Here is a 17,963-nt window from a genome sequence, read left to right as displayed (position 1 = left end):
CTCTGAAAGATTTTAAGACCTTGATGAAAAGTCCAGCACCATCACCAGTACCAGTACCAGTACCAGTACCACCAGTACCCGTGACCAAGACAGAAAAAGGAGAAGAAGAAGAGGAAGGGTTTCAAACTCCACCAGAAAAAGTACGCAAGTTAACAACACCACCTACCTCCAGAATTGGATGGATTAAAAAGATGATGGCCACCCCTTCTTCCTCACAAGAGAAAAAGAAAGTGAAGACAGAAGTGAAGACAGAAGTGAAACAAGAAGCGATATCCCCCGCTCAGACATCCTCCTCCTCCTCTTCGACACCTATTGCCGGTCGCACACGCAAAGCCTTGCAATCCAAGAAAATACCCCAAGAGAAAAAGAGTAGCCTCTTCCAAGAGTGGGTGCCTTATTAACACACCAATCAACAGAAAAAAAAAATGGAAAAAGTCTTAGCCAGCATTTACTACGATCCCTCCCATCCTGCAGGTTACGCAGGAGTTCAAAAATTGTATCGTGCTGCCAAAACGCGACTGAAAAGTCTCCGTTTACCTCAAGTGCAACGATGGTTACAAGAACAAGCTACCTACACTTTACACAAACCCATTCGACGCAAGTTTGCCAGAAGTCGCACCCGAGTGGAAGGCATCGATCATCAATGGCAAGCCGATTTAGCCGATGTCTCTCATTTGGCCAGCTACAATCGTGGCTACAAATATTTGTTCTGTGTCATCGACGTCTTTTCCAAATTTGCCTGGGTTGTGCCTTTGACTTCCAAATCCAGCAGCGAGTTAGTGCGAGCCCTGCAACGGGTGTTGAAACAAAGCGGTCGTCACCCTCTTCGATGGCAAACGGACAAAGGCACCGAATTTCTGAACCAAGCTTTCCAAAAAGAATTAAAGAAACGTGACATTCACTTTTTTACCACCGAGAATCCCGAAACCAAAGCCAGCATCGTGGAACGTTTTCAACGCACTTTTGAAAGAACGCATGTGGAAATATTTTACGCATCACCACACTCTGAAGTACATAGACATCTTACCGCACCTGGTGTAAGCGTACAACCAATCTTACCATCGAAGCATCGGACGTGCCCCGCAAGACGTGACTCCCGACAACGAAGTGCTGCTGTTTGAGCGCCTGTTCGGTACGTCCCCGACGAGGGCTGTCCCTAAGAAAAGTGGAGAGTTGACCGTAGGAGATTGGGTGCGCATTGGCAAAACCAAACGCACTTTCGACAAAGGTTACTTACCTAACTGGACGACCGAATTGTTTCGCGTCACTGGACGAGTGCATGGCCGTCATCCTGCCGTCTATAAATTGGAAGACATGAACGGAGAAGTGCTCAAAGGAACGTTTTATTTGCCCGAGTTACAACGTGTCACCAAAAAAGAAGACGACGTGTACGACATCGAAAGCATTCTCGAACGCAGAACCCGTAAAGTGGGCAAACGACGTGTCAAAGAAGTCAATGTACGTTGGAAAGGATATCCACCCAGTTTCGATTCTTGGATCGACGCTTCGCAAGTCATCGACTATAAAAAGAAGAAGTGACCATCATGCCCTTTCACACATCAGACGCAGCTACGTCGACCACTCCCTCTTCACCTAGTTCTTCTGTGCAAGATTTACAAAAACAACCCTTGTGGGTGTGGTGTGGAGAACGTGTGCCTAAAACGCAAATCGTCTTTTTCTGCCAAATCTTCGTGGTGTATTGTGTCATCGGGGCAGCCATTGCCAATTTGAGTTTGCAACAAGGAGGCAAACAATTGTGGACCATTTTATTGAGCAGTTGCATCGGTTACCTGCTTCCCAATCCCTCCCTGAAATTCTCCTCGAACGGGAACGTTGTGTCCAGCGCCAGTGTCAGTCACCACTCCAACAACCACAATCAGAACCCCATTTTAGACGGAGACACGCCTCTGACGTCCACTAACCCCTCGGACAGCCACAGAACTCTGGAATTATGAGTCACCAAAACCAATTTTACTTAACGTTACCCAGTGACAGTTCCATGGAGGTGTTTCCCAACAACACGTTGTGCTGTTACACGGCCAAATTACCTCAAGCCATCCCCTTAGATCACGAAGCCCATTGGGAAGTGGCTTTAGTAGAAATGATTCACCCAACACAAATCCAAAACATCACTGAAACTCAGAACACTTTTTACGTCGAAATTTTGGACCCAGCACTGCAGCAAAAGATGACGGGCAGTCCTCAACATAACTCACATTCTGCAAAGGAGCTATTATCCCGCAGCAGTGACTCTTCTTCTTCTCCTCCTCCTCCTCCTCTTTTCGTTTATCACTTTAAAATTAACCCAGGCCATTATTTTAGTGGTCAACATCTGGTGGAAGCCATCGCTGACAAATTCTATGCAACCTTTGACAAAGTTCTGACCAATGCAAAAAAACGTGTCACCATCGAGTACCACAAACAGTCTCACCGTCTACTCATCAGATTTGAAAGTGATGAAAAAAGTATACGTATTAAATTTTGCCGTGGATTGTATGACATTTTGGGTGGAGACCTCAAAATGGTCATGGATAAGGACACCAAAAAGATTAAAATGGCAGAGATTGACAACGACGGGCATTTTGCAAGGTATTTTCGTTACCCGGTAGAACTGAACCAAGGACTGAATTTGATCTTCGTGTACTCCGATGTGGTGGAGTACAACGTGGTGGGACACACCTCCGTACCGTTACTACGTGTCATTCCTTTCAAAGTAAATTCTGCCACGGCCACTGACGAGGAAGGTGGAAACACTTACCACATCCACCGCGAATTTGTACATCCTCACTATTTGCCCGTCAGCAAGTCGTATTTGGACACGGTCAACATTGCTATAAAAGGAGATCTGGGACAAAATATTCCATTCACCAAAGGAAAAGTCACGGTGAAACTCCATTTTCGAAAACGGTTCTCTCACGACTCGTAAGTAAGTCATGTATCCAGTGTACCGAGGGGTGGCTCGACAGCGAGGACACGGTTTAGGAGACATGTTAAAATCGGCCTTTCGTTCGGTGGCCCCGGTGTTGAAACCGATGGTGACACGCGGATTGCACGCCTTGAAAGATGCGGCACTGACGCAAGGCAAAGAATTTCTCCAAAATGTCATCATCGACAAACAAAACCCTAAAGAAGCCTTGATGAGGGCAGGCAAAAATGTCTTGCTGCAAACGGGTAAAGACATTTTAGGCCGACGAGACACACCTATAAATGACCTGCACGCTACCGAATCAGGCATTCAGCAAGGACAAGGTAGAAAGAGACGACGACGAAGAAAACACCCTTTCACCAGACTTCAAGCGAGAAAGGCCAAGAAAAGAAGAACCGTTCGAGACTTAGACGTTTTCGATTATTGAGACACAGAACAAAAAAAATGATGCACCGAGAGTCTTGCGCTTGTTCCAAGACGGAACTGGATCTGTTTGCCATGCCCCCCACCATGATGACCATGCAAGAATCTCAGTGGGTGGAATTTCACCCCGTCTCCTCATTGACCGATTCCGCTCCCATGGAGTTTGAAATCAAAGGACAGCCCGAAGATTATATCGATCTGAATAGCAGTTACTTGTACCTGAAAGTCAAAGTTGTAGATAAGACAGGAGGTGATATAGACACTGAAGCAGTAGCTCCCGTCAACAATTTCATGCATTCCTTGTTCAGTGGAGTGGACTTGTACTTGAACAACAAACTGGTCAGCAGCAGCATGGATACTTACCCTTATCGGGCCTACCTGGAAAATCTCTTGACGTACGGAATAGATGCCAAGAACACTCATCTCAATGCCTGTGTGGTATGGGAAGCTGACGATGAAGGCCAGTTTGAAGAATTGGTAACTGATACAACCAAAGAACACAATGGGGGATTTGTAGAACGAAGAGACAGAATCAAAGATGGAAAGAGTTTAGAACTGATGGACCGTTTGCATTTGGACATGTGGTTGCAAGAGAAATATTTGCTGAACGGGGTGAATGTTCGCCTGAGACTGAATCGGAGCAGTACCGCTTTCCATTTATTGGCTAGTGCTGACGATTACAAAACCAAAATCCAAGAAGCCAGACTCTACGTGCGACGTGTGGAAGTGCTACCTAAAGTAGGTAACGACATCAGTCAGACGTTGAGCAGAACGACCGCCAAGTATCCCATATGACACGTGGAAGTGAAAACTTTCACCATTCCTAGGGGACAGCGATCCATGATCGAAGATCATTTGTTCCAAGGACAGCTACCCAAACGTTTAATCATTGGTATCGTCGAGAATGAAGCCTTCAACGGAACTATCACTAAAAATCCTTTCTACTTTAAACACTTTGACGTGTCCAAGATTGAAGTCAGTCGCGATGGCAAGACCTTGTGTACCCGACCTTTCGAACCTGACTTTAAAAAGAAGAATTACTTGAGGTCGTACTTGTCCCTATACGAAGCCACCGGACAGTTAGGAACCAACACCAGTCACGGCATTACGTACGAAGATTATGCAGGAGGCTACGCTTTGTGGGCTTTCGATTTCACTCCAGACCAAGGCAGCGACGAGGGACATTTCCACCCTATAAAATCCGGCCAGATTCGTGTGGAAATTCAGTTTGCAATCAAAGACCCCGGTGTTGATGATAATCCAACGTTGAACGTCATCCTGTATGCAGAATTCGATAATACCATAGAAATCAACAGTTTGAGAGAAGTCATTCTAGATTACTAGAAGCCATGGAAGACTGTTATCCTTCTTTATCTAGTGAAGAAACTTTGGACATGGAATGTGAGGAGACCGTGGAAGGAGAATCCCAAGACAAAGACGAAGAAATTGTCATGATGAAGTCGAGATGGCCAGAACAAGAAGCCCATTTAGTCTCCTGTTTTGCCAAACACTTGGTCGACAAAATGACGGAATTGATCAAGAAAAATTGCTATGGATGTCAAAACGATCATCCCAGTCAAATTCAACACGATAAATGCCTGATGTTGAATCAAGAAGAAAAATTGGACGAGTATCTGGACGAAGCTTGGAGTCTCATCTCAAACAAAGACGTGTTGCACCAGTGGTATAAAGACTTGCGTGAACATTCTTGTCCACCATTAACCACTCAAGAGATCCATCGTATCGAAGCTCTGCTGAATCAGAGTGAGGAAACAGAACGAATAACCGTTTATTCGTCAGACATTTTCAAGCAAAAAGTCAGGATCGAATTGACGACTTATTATTACCTGTGAAGAAGAAGAAGACAAAAACCACACAAATGGATACCTGGGAACTTTATTACCTTTTGAACCACAGTTCGTATACGGCTTCTTGGAATCCTGTCGTCTGTGCTAAAGATGAACTCCCTCATCGCAAACCTAAAGACCATCAAGCTTACGTGATCAACACGGACGACAGTCATCTCCCAGGAACCCACTGGGTAGCCGTCTACTTTCCTCAAGAAGGATGTGTGGAATATTTCGATTCGTACGGATTGCCCCCTTTGGAAGACGATATCATCGACTTTATGAGAAGAAATGCTCAAACCACCCGATTCAATAACGTGAAATTACAAGGCACAGATTCTTTGGTGTGTGGACAGTACTGTGTGTATTTTCTGCATCATCGCAGCCTGGGCTATTCCTTAGAACATTTAGTGACTCATTTTGATCCTCGTTCTTCTGCTAGAAACGATGTGAAAGTAGATAGATGGTTTTGGGACCATTATGCTTATCTTTTGTCTCAAGCTAGGAAACGTAGTGTCCATCAATGGCCTAATGATTTCCAACAGTGGAAATCACAATTTCATTCACAACGTTGTCAGCCTTGTTCAAAGTAGATTGTCTATTGAGAAAAAAATGTTTGTCATTTGAAAAAAAAATTGTTTGATGTTAAAAAATGTTAGAAATGTTGTTGTTTAGTGTTAAGTGATTTTTGAATAAAAAATGTTGTGTTTTGAAAAAATGCCTTTGTCTTTTGTTTAGCTATAAGAATGTTGGATTGATACTCTTTCATTTCTTACTATCCCTCTCATGGCACTCACTGAACGTTGCGACTCAAAAACCGTGTGGGGATGTTTTCCTTCACGTCCGCGCTTTGACTTTAAGAACCGGGTTGTTTCCAGTCTAACCATCCATTGTCGACTCATCCTCCTAAGAAGATGTGCTCCAAACTAGCTAAACTCAACGAAGCCTACGTGAATTTGCATAGGGTCAGACACAGTCTGATACCGAAGCCAGAAGAAATAGCGAATGTGAGAATGTTAAAAATCACTGAAGACCTGATAGAAGAGCTCTTCAGAGAAGAAATGAACAGGGAAAAAGAAGAATGGACAGAGAAGTACAGATTTCAGAGACAGCAGCAACAGCACCAGCAACAGCAGCAGCAGCAGCAGCAACCTGAAGCTGACAGAGGCTTTGTCGATTGTCGCATCGACACCAAAGAGTTCTTCTTCTCTTTTCGAAGAAGCAGACCTATCGCCAGAAAGTCTATCCTCAGAGGACATCGCATTCTGAGAAACTAAAAAAAGAATGCCATAGCAAAGAAAAAAACAGCCCTTTTCAGGGCTACCCAATACTCTAGAAAAGAAATAACCATCAATTTGCCAATGTGTGTAGGTAGAGTAGTGTGAAAATAAACACTAACTCTTTTTCAAAAAATGTGAGGGTATGTGTTTGTGTATAGGATTGTGTGTTTGTAAGTGATAAAGTAGGTTAGTGTGGATAGTAGATTAAAATTATGTCTTTTTGGTGTTTGAGGTGTATATTTGGGGTTAGATTGGATTGCTTTGCTTATGTGGATAGTCTATTGAAGTGATTTATAAAAAATTTTACAATAGTGATGGGTAGCATAAAAAAGTGAGTGAGTGTTTCTTTTAGGTCCGCGCGTTGTTGTTGTTTTTTGGTCATGATCTAGGTAAGATCAATTTTATGTTATTAGGGGGATGTTTTCCATCACGTCCGCGCTTTCACTATAAATTGAAACTCGCTGGGCAGTCTAGCTACCCTTGTTGATTGATCAACACAGCCAGAAGAATGAATAGCAGAATAGTGAAACTGTTAGAACTCCAGATGCACCTGGAATATGCCAGGCGCATAGTAAACGAACTATCAGCGGAGGCTATAGTAGAAGAAGCAAGAGTAAAGAAGGAAGAGGAGGAGAGAAGAGAGAGGGAAGAGGAGGAAAAGAAAAGAGAAGAGAGGATGTCGTTCAATATTCCCGAGACAGAGGATTGGGGTGTTGAAGCAAATCATCCTCCCTCTGCGCTCCCCAGAAGAAAGGTGAAAGAAGACTGGGGAAGAAGATGCGTGTGTGGCGCCAGGCCAGGAAGGTGCAACCATTAGATAGGTGCATCAGGAGTTCAAAAAAAAAAAAACAGCCCTTTTCAGGGCTACCCAATACTCTAGAAAAGAAATAACTATTAATTTGCCAATGTGTGTAGGTAGAGTAGTGTGAATATAAACACTAACTCTTTTTTTAAAAAATGTGAGGGTATGTGTTTGTGTGATTGTGTGTTTGTGTTTGTAAGAGCTCAGGTATGTTTGTGTGAATAGTAGATTATGGGTTTCTTAGCGTATGTGAAGAGTATAGTTGGGGTTTTATTATATGAAATGAAAAAGTAGGGGGATGTTTTCCTTCACGTCCGCGCGTTGTTCGGTCATGATCTAGGTAAGATCAATTTTATGTTTTTAGGGGATGTTTTCCATCACGTACGCGCTTTCAGTATAAAACTAACAGTGTTGGCCATTGGAACCCATTCTACGGAATAAGCAAACAAGAAGATGCCAGCAGCTTCAGCTTTATACAACGATCTTATGGGAAGTTGGTATTGGATGGTGGATGGATTGAGTGTAGTAGAAAGGGTTGAACAGGAATGGAGGTATGCAGTGACAAAAGACTTCGTCTCAAGACAATTAACCAGCCTCCACTTATCCGTAAATATTGTAAAAGAAATGATAGAGGATGAGGAGAAGAGAATCAGAGGTTTAATTAACCCACGGTATGTCAAAGTGGGTAAGTTAAAAGAAGCGATAGATCATGTGACGAGTGCAAGGTTCTTTCTAGATGACATTGTAGAATGGACAGATTGGTGTTTCGCGAAGTGGGGGTTAGAAAAACTAAAGAAAGCTGAAGAACTAATGAGGAATGTGCTGACCAAAGAGGTCAAGAAGATCAAAGAAAAGTGGTCCAATGAAAGAAAAGAAGAAAATAGAAAAAAAAGGGATGAATTCGAAAAACTGAACACAAACTGGATGAAAATCCAAGAGAAGTTCCGGGCCATGGGCCACCCGGACTGGCTGCCGGAAACAGAAAAGAAAAAGAAGAAAGAAATGATGGACAAAATAAGAGGATGGTGGAAGAAGTTAAGAAGTTAAAAGAAGAAAAACCCAAAGGCCCTTTTCAGGGCCAGCCATATATCTCGAAAAGAGATAGCCTTTATAATTGCCTACCCTTTTTTAAAAAAAAAAAAATCCCATGTTAATTTCCCTTGACGCTAATCAGACCCAAGATTTTTTTTTCTCCATGTTAATTTTCCCTTGTCGCTAATCGGACCCACGATTTTTTTTTTCTCCATGTTAAATTTCCCTTGTCGCTAGACAGACCCACGATATTTTTCTCCATGTTAATTTCCCTTGTCGCTAATCGGACCCACGATTTTTCTCCATGTTAAATTTCCCTTGTCGCTAATTGGACCCAAGGGTCTCTGTAATGCTAATTCCCATTGTCGCCAATCCTACCCCTTTCACTACTAAAAACAAATAATACAATAAAATATACTATAGCAATTACTGGCATATACATATTATCCATGATTAGTTTAGTAGAGTTTAAAATCATCTCATCCGGAGTAACAATTGAATCTTTTTATCCGGTAACTACTGAATTACAAAAGGATATTGAAAAAAATATTTACGTTACAACCAACCGACGATAATTTATCTAGAGCATCGTACACGTACACGCTAGAATTTATCTCTAAAATATCTTAATCATTTAAAACATAATAAAATAAAATAATGAGCGACGCGTCCGAGTACAGATAAAATCAAGCACGTACATGGCAAGATTCGTTGAAAAACATCATTGACACGTACCAGGCAAAGATAAAAAAAATATCAGCGACGATTAGTTATCATTGACCTAGTTGTTTATTCGGTATCAGCAACTGTTGCTGGCGCCGGAATAGTATTATCGCGGGTGTCCTTAATATTATTGCAAAAAAAAAATATGTTCGTGCACAAATGAAAAACTATCCTCGTACGTGCTTAAACTACACACGGCAACGACAGCGCACACAAAACTATCTTCGCTGTTGTCGGAAAGTCTCACTGACGGAAATATATCTGATTTTGAATTTTCAATGATGATAAAAATTTATAATCAAGCCAATATTAAAGTTACATATATTAATAATGTCGGAATTAATACAGCAGATTGCGACAAACACAACCCAGCGCAGAACAACGATGATCTCGGCAAGCTCGACTAATCCAGAATGTAACATTAATTTTCCAACAGCAATTTCCGTTGACGAAATCGCGCTATTACAATTGAGAGTTTATCACAGTTGGCCCAATATCAGATCTAAATCATTTGGCAGTTTATTATTAAATAATTCGCTTGCTTTCGCTAATAAAAACAAACCTAGTATCGGTGATACTCCCGGTACTCCAGATTGGATCGTTGTTGGATTACCAACAGGTAGTTATGAAATCGAAGAAATCAATAATGAATTATTGTACAGAATAAAAAATATAACCGGAGAAGAACCTGGAATAAAAATATCCGCACACGAGCCAACGTTAACTTCAATTATCGAGCTAACCTCACCGTATATCGTCGACATTTATCAATCCACGGTTAGAACCGTTCTAGGTTGGCCTGAGATTGAGCCAGTATATCCACCGGCGCCACCAGAACCTAAAAAATCTGATTATGTCACAGACAAGCAATCATATCAAGAATTACAATCTATTTACAAAGATATATTAAGTAATATTAAAGATTATGATAATATAAAACATTTTATTGAAGATAAAACATTTTATTGAAGATTCTTTAATGTGGCGTTTTATTTTTGTTGGGTACTTACCCAAGTGGGATACATTGACTTCTCGGATTGGAAATCATATGTTTTTAACAATTGAAAACATTATTTACTTTTTTGAAGAAATTAATCAGATACATAAAAAACAACTACAGCTACTACGACAGTATTTTCAGGAGTGTATTTTCAATGTATCAAGCTCATGTAGCGAGATTATCAAACACGTAGAAATACTAAATCAGCTCGCGGCCGACATGGAATATTTTAACCAGCTATTAATTCAAATGAAAATTGATGCTGGAGAACGCGGAGATAATATACAAAAATGCTTAACCACATATTCGTTAACCGAGGAGACTTTGCCAGATTACAAATTTCCCAGATATACCGTACCTGAGTTAAGGAAATCTGTCAGCGACACCATTGATGAATTATTTCCTCAGTTACACGCCGCGTGGAGAAAATTATTGCCGCCACCATCTATACTTAGACACAATAATGATCTATCTGGGCATGGAAGACATATTTCACCAGGTGTCGTAAATATAACTAACGTCGTCGCGGTTAATCTTAATTGTGACGTCGTCGAAAACAGCTACAGTACAGACGCGTCAGTGTCAGATCGAGCTCAACCATGATTTATTCTTTATTCTTTTTCGCCAGCCGCCTGGATATTTAATCGTGCAAGAACCAATAAATCCAGTTTATATGCGGTGTATTTATCGTTTGTTATCGAAAATTAATTTCACTTGACGGATCAGTCTGGAAATTTACTTGATTTACGTGGAGAAACGTTATGTATTAATTTGCTGGTAAAATCCAAAGGATCTTGATCTTGATTGTCCACCTGAAAAAAACGACAGAAAAATAGATAATAAACGGCAAAAAATAACAAAAACGACATTTTTTTTAATTCTCACTAATTTTGGATGTGAAAATTGTACCTAATAATATTATTATTAATATTAAATATCATCGAAGTGTGATAATTTTTTGATGCAACTTTAACATACTGAGCTGCTTCAAGAAATTTTCGACGAAAAATCAAATTTTCTTGCAATTTTTTTTTTACTTCGCCCTTGAAATTCATCATGAAACTAGCTGGCGATTTTAATTAGTGAAAATGATGTTAGATCGAGTGAATTATCACCAATAATAGGTATAATTTTACCGTCACAAACCGTGAAAGTCATCACTATTTCAAGCGGTAATGAATAATGTTCACGGGTACCATCAATAATCATTTTGTCGTAAAAATAATTATCCGATAATATATTTAACTCGGTTAAATCATTTATTGTGCACATTATTATTTATCTGGATAATTTAAATAATTTTCATTCACCATTTTTCTTAATTGTCTCGCGCGATTATTAATTATTTTTTTGCTTCATATTCGTCAGATAATTCCGATCTGATTTTCTCTACGGCGTTAGATAGAGCAACACAATCTTTAATTTGTGTTTCGTTAACAGATGCCAACGACTGATACATCGCTAACTGAATCTTCTTTATATACTTGTATTCAGCGGGTAGAACGTATCTACCTTCATGTTTGTTTTGAGCAAGTGTTTCAAAGTCAGCGATGATCTTCTCAGTATCTAAGTCATCTGATAAAGATAATATTTCTTTTTTAATTCTTCGATTGCGTCAATTACATTGTTGCTATTTTCTTCATTCATTATAGTAAATATTGTATTTCTAATAAATATCATTTATTTAAGTAAAAAAAATAGTTTTAATGTTTTTAAAATAAAAATAATCTAATATCAGAGAATATAATAAAATTTGATCCAGTTACTAAATTTATATGAAAATGTTGATTTGATTGTTTTATTTGAAACATGTAGAACTGAAGCTGAGCTAATACCGAAATATTTACCAGCAGCGTTCATTGATTGAAATACTATCTTCTCGTTGGTTTCCACGTTAATTGATTTGACAGCCTTAGGAGTTTTTGAACATCTACCAGTATTTCGGCGTGAAGAAATTTCACTTAACGTAATCGCTTGAAGATTTTGTATTGAGTTATTTAGCTTATTTCCATCAATGTGGTCAATTACGAGACTGTCTCTGATTGGTCCGTTAAAACATTCGTATACAAAACGGTGGATGAAATAATGTTTCTTTCCGGCTTTGAAATGACAATAACCAAATTTATCAAAATGACCGACTGGATTTTCTGATTTGCAATGCCTAACAACACCGTCGCATGATGCTTCGTAGTTATCAATGATTGGATGCTTCTTAAATATGGAATCCATATACTAATTAGTATTTGTCTAAATCAAAGTTTGTTTGAAAACCTATTTAAATAATCTTCCTCGCATGTGATGATTCTGTCATCGATGGATTTTTTATCATAATGTCGCTTAAGTTCTCGATAGAGTTTTTCGCCGCAGCGTGCACATATTCGAGTCTTCCCTCGAGTTCCAATGTTGCATTTTATACATCTAATTGGTCCATAATTACCTTGACGAAGAGCTTCCATATGTTCGCCGCAAAATTCACTTCGACATGATTTTTCACAACAAGTCAACGAACCGACCAATAACCATTTACAGTGATTCATTATTTATTTAGATATTTGTCTAAAATATAATATGAAATTATTTGACCTTGATGAAGCTGAATACGATATACCTGACGCTGATAAAGCAAACAAAGAGCAGCTCGCACGTGGTCAACTTGGAAAACCAATTCAGTTGATAATACCATGACCGATGCAAGAGCAAATGAAATAATTGATTATATTAGCGCTAACCACGCTGATGAAACATTCATATTTGGAATAAAATTTATCGCACAAATGTCTGACGAAGTTTGGGTTATTCGTGATAAACGCCACCCAGAAATTGGAGGGAAAAAATGTTATTTTGTCTAGCAGCAGCAGGCATGGATTGCTGACAGCCATAGACAAACCATATTACGCTAGATCTTATCCTATAACTGCGGTTGTTTATGGAATTTATCGGCTAAATAATAAACCAGATATTAAAAATCTATCCTTGATGAAATTATCTCCGGGGATAAACTGTGTAGCTGAACGAGTAATGGAACATCTAAAAAATACAAAACGTGGATCTGGTTTGACCGATTTGAGGTTAACAAAAATAAATACTTGGGCGAAATCAGTTGTTAAGGGCGCGTCAATAAATGACGTGGCCGCGTTGTCAAGTAAATTAAAATTTCCAATAACAGTAAAAACATGATCGGGAGAAATTTTATACGAATCAGCGTATAAATCTCGAGGAGCACCAATTACAATTGTTGATCATAATTCTCATGCTCGGATGCATGCGGTGACAACATTTCCACGAGATCGTGTTGTTAAATTCTATCCCGAAAACATGTTCGATTTTATTTACAAAATAAGTAAATCCGATCCGGTGTCAGTGTGGTTATTTCGCAGCGAAGATAAATATGATCAGTTTGTTCGGCCTAACGGTGAATTATATAGAAAAAGATTACTGCATGGCTCAATGAAAGAATTAGCGGAAAAATATTCAGTAAATTCCGAGGAGTTATTAGCTAATTGTTTTACTGTTCCATCCGTTGCTGCTCACGCTGCTAGGGAAAAAATCTTTGGAAACCGACGCGAAGTGAGTTTCTCAAAGATGTCCAGGCAAGTTGCGTCGAATATGGACATTTCGGAATATGGAACACTAAATATGATCACAACAACATGATGTCCGTTGACATGGCTGCATGTTATCCTGGAAGTATTTTAGGATTAGACGAGTGTGCCAAATATTTTGCTCAATTTGGACATCCAAGTAGCGAAATGACGCGAGTATCAATTAATGGTCCTCTGCCAGATTTTCCTTTGACCGGATTCGCTCGTGTTGTATCATTTGAATTTGCCGAAAATCTTCACAAAATCTGCTACGATTGGTTTGGTAGACACTTTTCAGAACGACGTTGGGTCCACACGGCGTTGTTGCGATATATGCTAGATTCAGCGATGTTGACGTCGTTGATATTTATTGAAGCAATTATTTCGTATAAAAAACAAACTAAAGTCTGGTTGCCAACTGATCATGACGAAAAAACAGCAAAAGATTTTGGCAGAAAAATAATTGGTAAATTTACCCAAGGTGGCGCGTACGATCATCAGCGATACCATTCTAGATTAATCATGGATGATGTTGAATTAGATTTTATAATTGCTGATACAACCGAGAAAAATATATTTTATAACTGAGAAAATATTTATACCAGCGACGGAACAAAATTAGGCACCGTTGTCAGTTACCTTGAGGTAGAATCTCCTCAATATATTCATTTAAGATCATCAATGTTGGCATATGTAAGTATAAATTTACTTTCAATCATAAAAAAATTCCCTAATCATGCAGTTAGAGTAGCTACTGACTCATTTTACATCGACGATAAGTATTTTTCGTTGTTGGAAAATTTAATCAGAGACGGTGCATGGTGTACCTGGAGAATAAAAAAATGAGAATATTCTTGGTTATTGTGAATCAGCTAACGTCGCAGATAGTGTTGAATATCATCGCGGTACAATATCAGAAATTTCTTTATCGCTGTGCGTGCATGATCCAATCTCACGATATAAATTTGTCTACGTGATAGTTCAGGTAAAACGACTAGAGTAATTGAATTATTTAAAAACTCCGACTTGATTGGGTTAACGCAGCGAGGAGTTAATTCTTGTACTTATCACAGTTTTTTCAAAACAGCGGTTGAACGTGGACTTCTTCGCGAATGGGATAAAAATATATTAATAAAGTTATTATTTAAAGTTAAAAATATATTAATAAAGTTATTATGTTCGACGAAATTTGTACCGTTAACCTAGAAACGTTAAAACTATTTCTCGATTGGTTAATGTTAAAAAATACCGCTGTGATAATGTGCGGCGATCATGGACAACCAAATCCAATTGACGGTGAATCTCCTCATGGTTGGTTGAAGAATTTTGTTGATTATTATGAAGACGTTGATACCGATTATAGATCCACTGACGCAGCGTTGACTGAATTAAAAAAATTATTTCGATTACAACCAAATAAAAGTCAATGTGACGTAATGAGAAAAGTAATTAGTGAAACGTCACCGAAAAATTTCTTAAATTTATGGAGACCAGATCATTTAGTAGTTGCAAGTAGAAAAATAGTTCGTGATAATCTTCAACGAGAATTGTTTCAACTACAACGTGAAAACTTTCCATTACTACATGTGCCGTTGTGTTATCGACCAGCAGGTACTCGACGAAAAAATATTGACGTTGATGTGCCAGGGAGAAAAAAAAATAGTGTTAAATGATATTGTCGCCGTTGATATCAACGCTGTCGAGGAAGCGCTAAATGCAGAAAAATCTCCATGGAAACTAGGATATGCCATGACGATTCATTCATCACAAGGATTAACTATTTCCGATACTCATGTTTGGATTGTTGATGATCGCATCGAGTGGTCGAATTTAGTTTATTTAGCCGTATCTAGGGTTAGAAAAATATCTCAGTTATCTCTAATATGTTATTTGAGCGATTTAGGTGGTAACTGAGTGTCCGCGGGAATTACCTGTAATTCTTCGCGAGTAAATCCACGTTGAGGAGCTAACAAATCAAGAATGTAAATTGCTGGTCTTCCAGATGACCTTGTCACGGTAGATATTTTATGTGATGTAACGCTCCAAATGGGATCAGTCGCTCTTTTTCTGCCACCTTCAGCCTTACCTGGTTTGTATAAATATCTTACAATGATACTACATAGAACTGGCCGAGGTGAAAAATCACGTCTCACTATTGGTATAATTGTTTCTGTAATTGCAATAGCCGGTTTCATCGATATTGTTCGTGTTTTTTTTTTTTTATTATTTATCGCGTTAATTACATCTGGTAATCTCTCGACCCATTCGTGAGATCTTTCATCGGTGATAAATTCTCTCTCATATTGATAAGCCAAATAATCGCTCAGCTAGTGTTTTATTAAATCTTTCAACAATTGCTTGATCTCGATTAATTCCAGTATGTCCGCGCCCCACATTGACGTTATTTTGTTTAAGTTAAAAATGATACCGCACCTAAAAATTTTCTACCAGGATCAACTTGAAGTAGATTCGGAAACTTTAAAGATTCTCGTTGATAAATTGTATTACATGCATTTGCAACTTCAGTAGCTGTTTTAGTTATTAACGGTTCTGCTTCTTTATATCTACTTGCAATATCTACTACCGTTAACACATATTTGTAAGTTTTACCGTTAATGGTGTCTTGCGGCAGAAAAATGATATCAGCTTGATGAACCTCATTAGGTACGCTAACGTCAAAGTGTGCATGTTCAATTCGTTTAGGTGGTGGAAGATAAATTTGCCAAACAGCCTGTTTAGATAACCACGATGCCGTCACGGTAATCTTTACGTGAGCAGCTTTGGCAAGTTTGCTAATTGCTGATTTACCTCTCCAAAATCCAGCCGGAGAATAATAAATCGAATCCATGTTATTAATTACCAGCACCTAGAGCTAATTTGCCTTTCACTGAAGCTTTAATTAACCAACTAGCTAATTTGTCTTTGATAGATTTTCCAGGGATATAATTTAATGAGTGAATTAATTTTACGTCCGCGAGATGCCTTTGTTGTAAATCGCAGCTTCGATAACCAAGATCATGTACATAACATGCTCTATCAATGGCATTTACTGGTTTTTCGTTTAATTTTGGGTTATCATATCTGTCAAGTCTAATATCTAATCGAGTACCAGGACCACAATAATTATATCCTGGAAGACGTTCTTCTCCAGGATACTTTGTCCAAGGAACACCTGGTAATTTTGTTAATCCTGCAGGAATGTCACCGCCATGTTTTTTTTTCCCAGATGAAATAAATTTAAATTTCTTTGTGCCACATTTTGCACATGCGCCTGTCATTGCTGATCTATTATTACGCGTAACAACAGTAGTTAATCCTGTCGTTGGAGTACTTGAACGACATTTTACACAATATAAATCCATAAATATAATTATATCATGAATGTAATTGATTTTTTCGCCACAATAAAACGTGAACAAGTCAAGCATCACGCGGCATTGCCAAATTCCATTAGAATGATAATAATAGGACCATCTGGATCTGGTAAAACGCAGTTGTTGTTAAATTTGATAATGAGGTCGTTGAAATGGGATAAATTATATTTAGTTGCATCATCAGTTGATGATCAGTGATGTTATGAAGTACTAAAAGATTTTAACGAAAAGCACGATCATTAAGCGATGATAACGGAAATGCTATTGACATTATCACCGATATCAATGATGCACCATCAGTTGATGACCTTGACGGAAATATTAATAATTTAGTTGTGTACGACGACGTAATGTTAGATAAACAAGCAAATCCAGCGATGATATTTTCTCGTGGTCGACATAAAAATACCGACGTTAATTACGTAACTCAGAGATACACGCATATTCCCAAAATGATTAGAGATAATTGTAATATTCTAGCTGTTTTTAACGGCGTTGACACATACACATATTCATCAAACTTGGTGCAACGGCGACATGGATATAGTAAAGTTTAAAAATTTATTTAGTCGTGCTCAGTTGACTCCACATGGATTTATAACGATACATATACATGATCCACGAACACGATATCGGATCGGTCTCGACCAAATATTTTAAAAAAATGTTTCATTATCGCAGCTATGTCGCGAACATATATGTGATGTCACCGTTACTTGTTGGAGCAAAAATAAGGTCCCGTATAAGCTTTTAATTTTGAAAATAGAAGTTTCTAGAAAAGATTATTTCGTAGGAGCCTTCAATCGAGGGAACAAATCCGGTCTGTCTTCCCTTCCTGCTGCTCAAGGTTAGCTTGGTGTACATTTCGCTGTTAAAATCGCTCAGTCACATAATACACATACAAACACATGAACGTGAAGGGGTTGCTTTTTCACAATGACGAAATGGAATTTATGGACACATCCACCCCGTTTA

This window comes from Sinohyriopsis cumingii, chromosome 9 (assembly GCF_028554795.1).
Source record: "Sinohyriopsis cumingii isolate HCF-2022 chromosome 9, ASM2855479v2, whole genome shotgun sequence".
Lineage (NCBI taxonomy): Eukaryota > Metazoa > Mollusca > Bivalvia > Unionida > Unionidae > Sinohyriopsis > Sinohyriopsis cumingii.
This window is presented reverse-complemented; position numbering follows the sequence as displayed.